A 12,157-nucleotide genomic window follows, 5' to 3' on the forward strand; every position below is an offset into this window, starting at 1 on the left:
AACAAACTTTTCATTACTAATCAAGCAATTTGGAGACGACTGTGGAACAGCTTTGGTTGGTTTGCTTCTTTTACTCATCCTCTCTCAAGATAAAGGACTGGTACATGAATTTTCTTTTCCAGAGAAAGGCTGGGTTTTTTGCAATCCCCAGCTTGTATCACTGAAATAAGAATTTTTAAACTATAACTATGTCAGGTAGCTAATATGCATAACATACCCCTTGTCCCATTCCACTGGTTAGCACAATACTTCTGTTACCACATGTCCAACTAACAGCCTTATTAAAATATCCTTTTCCCAAATACCTTGAATAATCCACTCATAGCCTGCAAGGTTGAAAGCATAACATCTTCATTATGGTGTTTACAGATTTTTTCAAGCTAACACACAAGTGTATCAGCAGGCTGACTATTCCTCTGATCTCCTGAACAAGAGAGAATTCCCATTTAGTTATTTACAGCCAATGAAAACATGTTTTTGCCCCCCCATCACAGCTAACAAAACCTTCAGCTGGGTCTCTCAAACATAATTGGTTTGCTGTATACCAGTTAGTGCATATAAAATAAATGTTAAATATTTTAATGCAGGTCTTTAAAAATAAAAAATACTGATCAAACACAAGACAGATCTCAAAAGTATACAAATTTTCATCGTAAGGAATCGTGAAAAAATCCATAAATGTGTCTAAGCACCTAGGGGTTTTTTTTTTGTCGCTGACATATCATGAGAGCCATTTTTGGAAATACAACAATTGTTTCCTGGACATCTCCACACTCAGACAAGTAGGGATGGGAGTGACCAGAGAGATGCTTCTTACTTCTTTACCTTCAGGCATGGATTTCGGTCCAGCACGCTCACTGTAAACACCATAGGTAAAGTCTCAGTGGAAGGGAACCAGAGGAGATAGTCAGGCTACCTGATTGGGAGCAAGACCCAGAAGATTAAGACAAGATCCAGAGACAGATGCTTGCTTTACAATAAGCACCGAACCTCAGGACTGCCTTCCAGTAAACTGTTGTCAGCTTGTAGACAACTGCCGTTATTAATACACAATATTACTAACTCAGTCCCTCTACAGTTGGGGGGGGTGGGGCAGGGAGGAGGGATGTTTGGGGAGTGATGGATTACCAAACTGACTGACTTTACAGAAATCTTCATTGTTTGACAGACAACATGAAACAAGCTCCCATTTCAGTGGCTTCAATAGTCTCCACTGACAGGGGACAAATATTCATCTTTGATTATAATTACACGCGTGTATTTGAAATATCCCTTTAAACATCCTTCCATTTGCTATTCAGTAGTATTTGCATTCTTGTTTAACATTCTCAGTTTCAACCTATGTACTACACATCATCTCATTATTTCTTAATGAGATTAAAACTACATTGCTTAATGAATTTCAGTATACATTCTCAGTAACACTGCCAAAACCAAAAAACTGGAGTGGTAAATGGCTGATTTAGAGAATCAGTTTCTCAAAGCAGGTAGCAAGACTACACTGTTTCAACTCCTTTGTGAGCCCAGGGAAGTAAAAGATGATAGTTCTATTTTCAATTTTTAGCCAAAAAAACCCTTAAAAAAATAAAATTATCAGCTGACCCTGGGTTATTTAAAAGACAACACATTCTCATGATATGCATGGTTTTCAATAGGATTTTTGTTTAGCTTAAATGGTATTTTAAACTGTGAATAAAACAGTACTTGTAAAGGCTACACAAGCTCACAGTTTTTCTCCAACTATCTATCTTCAGACTTCCAAGTTCACCACATTACCTCAGGCTTAGACCTCTCATCTAGACTAGAACTCTTACTTGCGCTGTGACTGCCAATCAACAACTCAAGTTAGTAAGTCTCTAAGAGCTACATTAGATAGTGCATAAACTTTTTTTTTTTTTCCTGAGAGTGATTCAGTTCAGAGGAGAAGAGTATAGGTTCAGGCTAGAGCAAGAGAGTATGGTCACATTTATTCCAAATAAATAGCAAAATCCACCCATATAATGTTTCTGGGATAGACTAGCTATACATAGAATAAGAAATTCTCATTCTAGTTAAAACTGAATAGCTACAAAACACACACAACTGCAAGGTAACGAGTTCAGCGGGAAATCATGAAAATCTATCTCCTACTGCTTTGTGAGTTGTATAGCAATCAACTAAGTGCACAGAGAACTAGAATAAAATGTAACAAGCAGCTGAAAATTTGAGGAGGATGGTAATTCAAGTTCTGCATTAAGTCATTTTAGCTAAGTTAGAATTTTATCCCAAGCTAAACTAAAAATATATTAAGCATCATCCAATAACAAAGAGTATGTTTCATGCATTATTTTCTAGTAAGAAAAAAAAAACCAACTTTAAAATAGTTTTAGACTAAGGGCACAATAACCCACACATACACACTATATAATACAGCTTGTACCTGATCATGCAAATCATTGATAAACAGCTTCTATTAAGAAAATATAGAAATGCAGAGATGCAAGACAAACCTAAAACGAAGTATTTCTGTTTACTGATAGAAACTACTACTCAAAAGCATCACTTTGCAAACCAGGGGACCTTCTCTCACCTAAGAGGTTCCCTTTTAAGTCCCACATAGTATGTACGAGACTAAACCTGATGAGATTTACACATCTGCTTTCAATGTGATGGATGCTATTTGCTAATAAAGGCCACAACAGCAATTCATGGATTGGAGAATGCAGTTTATTATTGGAGAGGATGAGGACATATGTGTGTAATTTTTCTTTTCCTACTGATATCTCAGTGTTGGAGGATTTTTTCCACTCCCTGCTTCAAACCCCCACCCCATCCCATTTAAATCAGGTTAAAAGATTTAGAATAATGTCATGTTGCAATAATCCGGATTGAATGACCAGTAAAAAAACCTGACTGTTTCCAGATTCCACTTTTTGGTATCTCTGCAGCTCCTAAGAGCATTGGCAAGGTTCTGTTACCACAAATTAGCATACGCTTACATATTTGTGTTATACTAATAACCTACAGCTATTAATCATGCACTGAGAAGACACTGTGAAGACAATGTGCTTGTATGAACAGAAAAAAAATCTGTACTTCAAAATCTTAAAGAAAAGCCAAAACTTAGATTTGCCAGAGAAGAACACATGCAAAAAGACAAGGATTTGCATTCTGAAAACCCAAATCCCCCCAAACTAGTACCAGTTACATTTTACATCCAACAGAGCAATTAAAACTAATTTTTAAATGAAATGTCAGACACTATTTGCAGGAGCATCTGAGACTAATTTAAAAAAAAAAAAGATAACAAGACAAATCATCTTCTATGGAAGAGCTTTTGCACAGAATGATATTATCCAGAAACTTACTCTTGAACATGTACACTGTATTTACCTCTCTGGGAATGTATTTTTGTAAGAGAACCATGTTCAAGATTTCAAAAACAGAGAACCTAGCTTCCAAAGCATTTTCCAGTGTTACTAATATCTTTTAGAACAATTCTAATTTAATATTTGACTCACCAAAAATTTCAAATATATATGTTATTAGGCTTCAAATTTTAAATCTCAAATCAAAGAGCCTTAGGCTTTGTCCTCCATGATTAAAAAAACCAAACTTACTCCACATGCTGCCTGACATCTAACAGGCAGTAATTGGCATTTTGTAAAACCCTAAGGTCAGACACAACAGTTTACAGTGTTTATAGTGAGGCAGCAAAATCAGAATAGTACAGTTCCACAAGGAAACAGTTGACCTTGCTCTGCTTATTGGACCATGAAATTAGGAACCTTTTTGCACTGTTCAGAGCAAACTTTATATGTCAGAATTACTAATACATAGTGACTTCCTAAGATAAGTGAACAAGCAAAGATATGTATTTCACCTCACTGCAACTTAAGGGAAGCAAATAATCAGAAGCATAACAACTTCCTCACTGCAAATACTACAGCTACCTTATTTCTGCATCGCATTACACAGATATTTCTGTATTTGCCAGTTTTTAAAAAATACTGTACATGTCAAATTTGCTCTTTTCTTACATTTCAAGACAATTTCAGTATGTAACTGTAGTAGAACTAGTATAAGTGCTGAAATTAACTGGAAGCATTTACTCAAAGCTTTGAGGGTTAAAACATATCCATTCAATATTTTATACTGGTAAAGTCTATTTTAGTGAATGCAAAATTTAACAAAACATTATTATCCTGAGCTTGAGGGTTTTCCTGTGCCTTTGCAGGTAGAAAGATTAATGCTTCCTCTGGAGCTGTAAAAGCATTTCTGAAGAGAAACATAGGTAAGATTCTTGCTGTTCTTCAGGCTCTGACCGTTGTTCATCCTTACAGTGAATACAGGACTAGGCTATTGTAGTGAAGTTTTGAAACCCAGTAATCTCTTTTCCAGAGCATCTACTGTCCTCTATATTTTTCTTGGGAAACTAAGACTTGTCAATATGCCATGATTTAAAGATTTTCCTCCTAAAATGAAAGCATTTGTACTTAGTTGTATGAGTAAAAAGTAAGCCTTGATATCTACCCAGAGATTTGAAATGCACAGCAGGTATGCCAAAAAGGGAAAAATCTGAGGGAATTGAGAGAAAGGGAGACAATACGATAACATCGGGAGAGAAAAAGGACAACTGACATTTTTTTCTGTATAAATCAAATCAGTATCTGTTATTTTGCTATTTTAAGAACATTTTACATTTATTTTTAATATATTTAGACCGTCATTGCACTTGTGAAGTAAGAAAATGCCCTTTATAGTATCATTGACAATAGGCCTTAAACCAGTTAAATTACTATTTTTGTTCAGTTGGATAGTTCCAGTGAAATCCACAAATCCTAACTGGTAGAGAGAAACTCGAGGAGTATTTATTCATCGCAGTGTTTGATTCTTCTGTTTTCAACAACCTCTCATTTTTAAAGGTATATACCTCCAGTATTTTAAATGTACTTCCCCCCAACAGTTCTCCAAATCATTGCTTATCAGAAGCAGCAATCAAATGGCTAAACAATCAAATAGCTTATTACAATCAAAAGCCAAACAAGGAAAATAGCATAAGTTAATTCTCCAGGACTTTTGTCAAATATTGTACACACATTAATATTGGGGGGGGGGGAATTTTTAAAAGAGCTTTTCTTACCTCAAGGCTACAGAAGTGATCTACTGCATTTAAAGTGTACCTACAAGACCTGAAAAGTGCATAAACCTATGAAGCGGGCAAGATGGGGAAAATCATGTAGCAGCTATAAGTCTGAGATTATGCAAAAGATAACACTTAATGTTTTTGTTATATAAGGCACATTAGTAAGCTATTTCTAAACCAGGCTTCCGAGAAACTCATTCAAGTCTACGCTCTTAAATCCTGAAGTACGTAGATATAAATGATACAGAAGAGTCATTGCTTTAAGACTGACCTAAAAACTAATCATTTCATCTTTCTGTATTTTCAGTTGAGCAATTAGTTGAATTGCCTGGGAAACAATCTGAACTCTCAGTGACCTTTGTTATCCAAACAACGTATCCTCAGTCGTTTGGAGCAAAGTAACTATTCAAACCTTGAACCAAGACAGTTTGGACAGCATAAAGAGCTCTACCAATTCTACTTCACTCACTCAGTATGCTGTGAAAAGTTTTGGTTAGCATGAATTTCTCCAAGTGTTTTTAACTTGTAGTAAATTCATAAGGAACTCAGAGAACTGACCATGGAAAAGCAGCCACAGGAAATGGAAGGGACAAATAGCAGCATCTCTTCCATCAGCCTCATTAGCAACAATACTGTATCTAAGGTAGAATTTCTTAAGCTCATGTCCTCCCTGTTTACAAATTTACGCAAAAGGCAAGAAAAAAACCAGAGCGTGTCACATTACTGTAAAAAATAAGACTGCCAGCACTCAAATAATTGTTTATCAAAGGCTATTTAATCAACTTAATTGCCAGTACAAAAAAAATCTTGCCGGATTTCCATTATTTATTATATGTGGAGTGACTTGCTAAAGTACTTGGAAAGATTTACTTCCAAGTGGTCACCTACTTAGATCAAGCGCTAAATCACTGACTCTGTGATGGTGTTTGTTTAGGTGGCAGCAGTTTAGCTGGCCCAGCCTCAATGGCCCCTTACTGAGATCTGTGTGTGTGTGGCCCATTTTGCACTGCAGCTGGCTTGACACACAAGTCCCACTGTATACCAAACCCATTGTTATTTTAATGTGACTCTTAACAGTCTGCTTTGCCCTCACCACCCTAAAAACAGTTCCTAAGGGCAGAGTGCTGAATACCCTACAGCAAAGCCACCTGTCATAAGGAAGATAAATCACAAAACACATCAGATTTTTTAAAGGCATAATTTTTTAGGCTCAGCGACATCAGGCTGAGATACAGCTAGGACAAGTATTTATAAAACTCAGACAGCATTTTAACTTTTTTGATCACCATTTCAAAAAGGCGAGTACAAAAATCCTTACGGACTTCCCTTAAATTAGATTATGATTCTTATTTTGATACTTTTAAAATTACATGCAGCTATGACACTGCAAAATAAACACATTACATACCTATCTCCTCTAAATCAGATATGAATTATTTGTGAGTTGGGGAAGTTTTCCATCCATTCAAAAAAAAAAAAAAAAAAAAAAAACATCAGCACCTAAATCTTATATATACATCATTATTATATATTAATCATTATAAACACTTTTAAAAGGGTTTGGAGATACAGGTTTGGTTTCATCCTATCAGGATAGTGCTGGAGTAGTTGCAAGCACTTACTTTTAAGCATCTAGCTTTGGTAGTAGACATCAGTTCATGGAAGGAACCTACCTGTTCAGCAACTAAACAACAGGTGAATTAGATTGTAAATTGTAGGCTTCTGAATGACAGTTACACAGATGGTGTAAATGACCCCCCTGATCTTTACTTATGTTGATGGTAAAAGCTATACAAAAAATTGTCAAAGGCATTTCACATCTGGACGCAGCCCGCCTTCTTACACTCCCCTAAGTTGTTGCAGGTCTCTTTGGCCTTCAAAATTGGGCTCTGGCTAACAAGTGTAATTCCAGCCTTAATGAGCCAGTACAAAAGATAGGGAAGTAATTTTGAGGAACCACAGACAAGTTTTTAATCTCTAAACTTATTTACTTCCATAACCAAACAAGGGATAATTATTCTTCCCTATCAGCTAGGAAAGGAAAACCAAACTGATATTCAAGGGCTTGTTTGTAAGCTTACCTCAATGAGGAGATGTTTACAATGCCAACTTTTATTGCTACAGTGGAGGATCATCTGTCAGACTTACCACTGTCAAATATTTCATCTATGCTACAAAAGACCCAACAAACTTTGAACAACTAACCTGTGGCACCTAATGAGGGATGATAAACCTGTTTTCATGAGGCAACTTACAAAAACTACATCCTCTACTGCTCTTCAATTTGTGTGTGCGTGTGTGTGTGTCTGTAAATACAAGTTCTTCATTGCAACACAGACCAATGGAGCTCACATATACAGTAGTCTGGGTAGGCAAGCAGAGATTCACAGGTTTTGGGGATGGAGAATGCCTATTAAGTCATCTCATGTACTATACTGCCTGTGCAGGATAGTTACTTACAGTGCATTTTCCATTCCTTTGTCCAGTCTGTTTTTAAGTGACTGACGCAATGGGGCTGCTACCACTTCCTCTGGCAAACACTTCAGCAGTAAACCAAATTTCAACATCAGAAAATATTTCCCAGTAATATGCCTACACTTTCCTTTGCTTAACACCACTCCATTATTTTTATCACCACTCCATTATTTTTATTTGCACTCCTATAGACCACCCAGTACAATTTTGGCACATAATTATATTTTAGAGAAGCAGATCTTTAGCAAGCTGCTCCAAAGAAGGTAAAAATTATTTCTAATACCACAGTTTAGTACAGTTATGGAAAAAAAAATTCAGTATCTAACACATTTTATCATCATCAAGTGACTATTACCAGTCACTAGTCCAAAATCACCTACATATTTTCTCTACCAGAAGACTGGAAAACAAATACACAAGCACACAACTGAAGGAAAAAAAAAAAAAAAAAAAAAAAAAAAAGACGACTTTTGAAAACAGAGTATTTCAGATTTATACATTCACTAAGCCCCTGAAAACCACGTATATGTCTATAAATTTTATAATATATATACATTAGTAATTACCCAGCTGAAAATTATGCTCATCAAGAGAAAAATCAAGTGACATTGGTGACATAGCTAACTTTACTTCACATCAGCCAATAATGATTAAATTACTGAGCTGTAACACTGTAAACACTGCTTTTTAAGTCTTAAAATTGTAAACACTAACTTCTAATGCACTACCAATGAAAGCTTTTGTTATTTAGGACAAATTAGATCCGTTCACTAAGCTCCTAGTCTATATATCAAGCATGCTAATCATGTACAGAGTACGTTTCACATGTGCGGATATTTGCAAGTAACAGGGATCAACAGATACACCAAGATGGTGTACACAGATGTAGCAGTGCAATTCTCCCACATGGATGAGATATTAAAAAAAATGAGTTGCAGGCTATCGCTCTTTTTCTGCTCTCTCAGACGCACTCTCTTGTGAATTAAAGTAACAAAAATTAGTAAATACCATACTACTATTAACTAGTGTGAATTATAAATGCATCAAGAATGTTATTTGAGATTATTCATTTAAACTATAGTATCTACAAATAAATATTAATTTTCTTAACAAGGAGACAGAATAAGAAGCAGCTTGACTTACAAGCTGCAAGAATTTACCACTGTGAATTCTTTAAGATGCTTTTAACATGCTCATTCCAGTTGGGGTATACCCACCACATACCTAAACCTCGCGGACTTTTCAGCCAGCAATTATTTATAGACTGTGTAAATATAATTTGTAAACAAGGGCCCAACTCAACTGAATCTGCGATGTATTCAGAAGAAAAAAGGCAAATTATTTTGTAGAAATTCTACTCTTAATTTTTGATAGGAAGCAGTGATTTACCCAGACTGGATGGAGAACTACAGCAGAGCAGTGCACTGAAAATTACTGCCTGCGATGGGTATAGGTGACTGTTGGTGACCAACATCATGCTGTGGGTAGGTTTCATTAAAATTAATTAAAACTATCGAGTTTGTGTATACAAGCATGCATATACCTCTAACAAAAGGTATATTGATGTTCTAAGAGTACAAAATTTATTCTTAGGCACCTGTGTACTCCTTGGATGAAAAAATTTGCAATAATAGAGAACCGCATGAATTGATAAGCATTTTATAGCTCACAAAGTATAACAATGCATTTCAGAAGTCGGGGGGGGTTAACTTGGAAGTAGTATTATGTGCACTACTGTCATAATTGGAAATGATTGCTCCTTGCCCTTTATGCCCACACTTTAAACAAAAACATGAAGACTAACTACATCTCTCAGTATGACTACAGGTAGCATATCTAACAAAAGAAATGCAGCACAGTTTAACCAAAAGCTCCCCTCTCTCCACACACACATCACCATCACTGTTTCTTCCTCCTTCCACGCTTCCCAAGATTAGGAAGGTTGTAATTTGTGTATATATACAGTTGCTGAAATATGAAGAGAAAGAGAAAATATTCGTAACGACTAAACGAAAGATGCAAAGACAATACCCAGTAAGAAGAATAAGCACTACTAAGGGACAAACACTGAATGTAAGTCATGTTTAAGTTGCAGAGCAGTTTCTCTAGGCTTTCTCTGCAGTAAATGCAGATTTAGCTGACTCTCAGCCCTCTGGATGTACAGAGCCCAGGAAGATTAATTTCCTAATCTGACGGTGAAAGATGCACATCATGAATACTTTCACAGAGAATTTGCAATATATTTGGAACATATCCTGTTATACACCTGAAAGCTATTTGTAATTCTGACAAAGGCTTTGGCAATTTTATTTGTAGGCATTAATTTAGTACAGGAGGAAAAAAAGGTGTATTTTCACCCAAGAAACCACATATTTTCTAAAAACATTCTTTTGACACCCAAAGTTAAAAACATGCATAGCAATCAGGACACTTTGCATTTTCAACTTCTTTGGCCAGATTATTATTTTCCCAAATTGACATAGAGATGTTTTCATATGAATTAAATTTCTCATAAGCCTTAATTGATGGAAACATATATTAGGTGGGCCCACATATATGAAGATATTTTCCCGTAATAAAAATATAGTATGTATTTCATCTGTCTGGTATTTAGAATATATTATGTGTGACACAGACAAGAAAGACAGGGTTCTTAAAATTGCTGCTCTTATTTTCTAAGTACAATTTGGTCCCAACCTTGTAATCCTGATGTAATATAGTACTTTTTACCTAGAAACTTTGTGAACAGCACACAGCCCTGTGTGCTCACAAGAAGTGTCAAGAAGCGGGTATAGAGCCCATATGTCCTTGGGTAAAAGCACAGAAATATTGATAATGCAGACTCAAAGACTTACATCACCTAACTTTTGGCACCTCAGTCAAGAGCCAAATGTGCTGAAATTTCCTATATTGCACACGGAAAAAGGCCTGTAATTAAGTAATCTTAAGAATCCGAACTTCATTCCACTGAATCTCTCTTCCTCTGCTTACTAAAATGAAGCCAAGACTCTGACAATGAGCACATAAGTGAGCTGCTACTGATTAGGTAATATGAATGGGTCCCCTCTTTAAAGTGACTTTCTCCTCATCTAAGAGATACACATATGCGAAATAAACACATACTCCCATTTCAAGTTTGTGACCAATATCTATACTGCATTCTTTGCCTATTTCAGGTTTGTGACCAATATCTATACTGCATTCTTTGCCTATTTCCAATTTAGAGGAAAAAAGTATTTCCACCCTCTACTTCCAACAGACACACCCCAGAGAAGGTAGTTTCTTTGTTTTGGTTTGGGTTTTTGTTATAAGTCAGACACCTTTGCTAGTTTCTTAAATGGTGATACCTGCCAAAATTAACCAAATGAGAAGCAAAGCAGGTCCCAATGGTCTGAAGAAGAAATCTTTTAAAACAAAGCAGGTAGGACAATTCCTAGACACTTAGCTCCCAGACACAACAACTCCATGCTAGATTTTTTCCCCAGGAAAAAAAACCGATCTGGCCAAAGACAACCCTACTCTTCTCAATCTGCAATCTCATCTCCATCCTCTCCCCACTATTTTCTTCCCCTCGATAATGCCAGTGAAACTGATTGCAAAACTGTGCCCTGAACTGGATCAGTACAATTTTAAATCAGTGGTTTTTAAACCCAAATTATTTCACTAATGTTGCTGAGTGGTCAGTCACCCCAACTGCTATCCTTGCACAACTGAAGCTGTGTGAAACCTTAGGAAAGGCAGAGCATTAATTTTTGGAGGAGGGAAAAAAGAAACAAAAAAACCGAAAACAAGCAAGGAGGATTACCTTAAACTAGTTTCTTCCCCAGAAAAGCTTTAACACCAAACCACAATGTGAAACAACCAAAAGTGCCTACAGATACAGGTTATACTGGTTTATTTCTTGATTTAAGAGGGTCCTTTCCTTTGCAGCCAAGAAACCAACATGGAACCACATTCCCAGTTGCAATTTAATGCATTTCCAAGCAGGAAACAATTTTAGTGTTAGCTTCTAAAATATTTAAAGTAATAGAAAAGTTCATTTTCCAGTATGTTTTAGCATTTGAAAATAATCTTCCTTAAATTTTAATATTTTTCCTTATTTGGGTGAGTATAGAGGGAGAAGAAAGAAAAAGCAAGCAAAGCAGAAGTGCATTGAGGGCTGGAATTTCAAAAGGGAAGCATACTTCCCAAATTAGGAATTAAAGACAAAGTCTCAGCTTATGGAACATATCAGCTTAACACTGAACTGCAGCTCCAACATGTAGGCATACTCTGCTTAAAAAAACCAAAACATAAATCACAGAATCACAGAATAGTTTAGGTTGGAAGGGACCCTTAAGATCATCTAGTTCCAAGCCCCTGCCATGGGCAGGGACACCTTCCACTAGACCAGGTTGCTCAAAGCCCCATCCAACCTGGCCTCGAACACTTCCAGGGATGGAGCATCCACAGCTTCTCTGGGCAACCTGTTCCAGTGTCTTACCACCCTCACAGTGAAGAACTTCTGCCTCACGTCTCATCTAGATCTACCCTTTTTCAGTTTAAAGCCATTACCCC

General features: G+C 36.3%; 1 protein-coding gene across 6 annotated transcripts in view; it reads right to left on the reverse strand.

The window, feature by feature from the left end:
• Positions 1 to 12,157, reverse strand: part of XRCC4 (X-ray repair cross complementing 4) — a 182,281-nt gene that overhangs the window by 143,499 nt on the left and 26,625 nt on the right. The gene's annotated exons all lie outside the window — the stretch shown is intronic.

This window comes from Aquila chrysaetos, chromosome Z, assembly GCF_900496995.4.
Source record: "Aquila chrysaetos chrysaetos chromosome Z, bAquChr1.4, whole genome shotgun sequence".
Classification (NCBI taxonomy): domain Eukaryota; kingdom Metazoa; phylum Chordata; class Aves; order Accipitriformes; family Accipitridae; genus Aquila; species Aquila chrysaetos.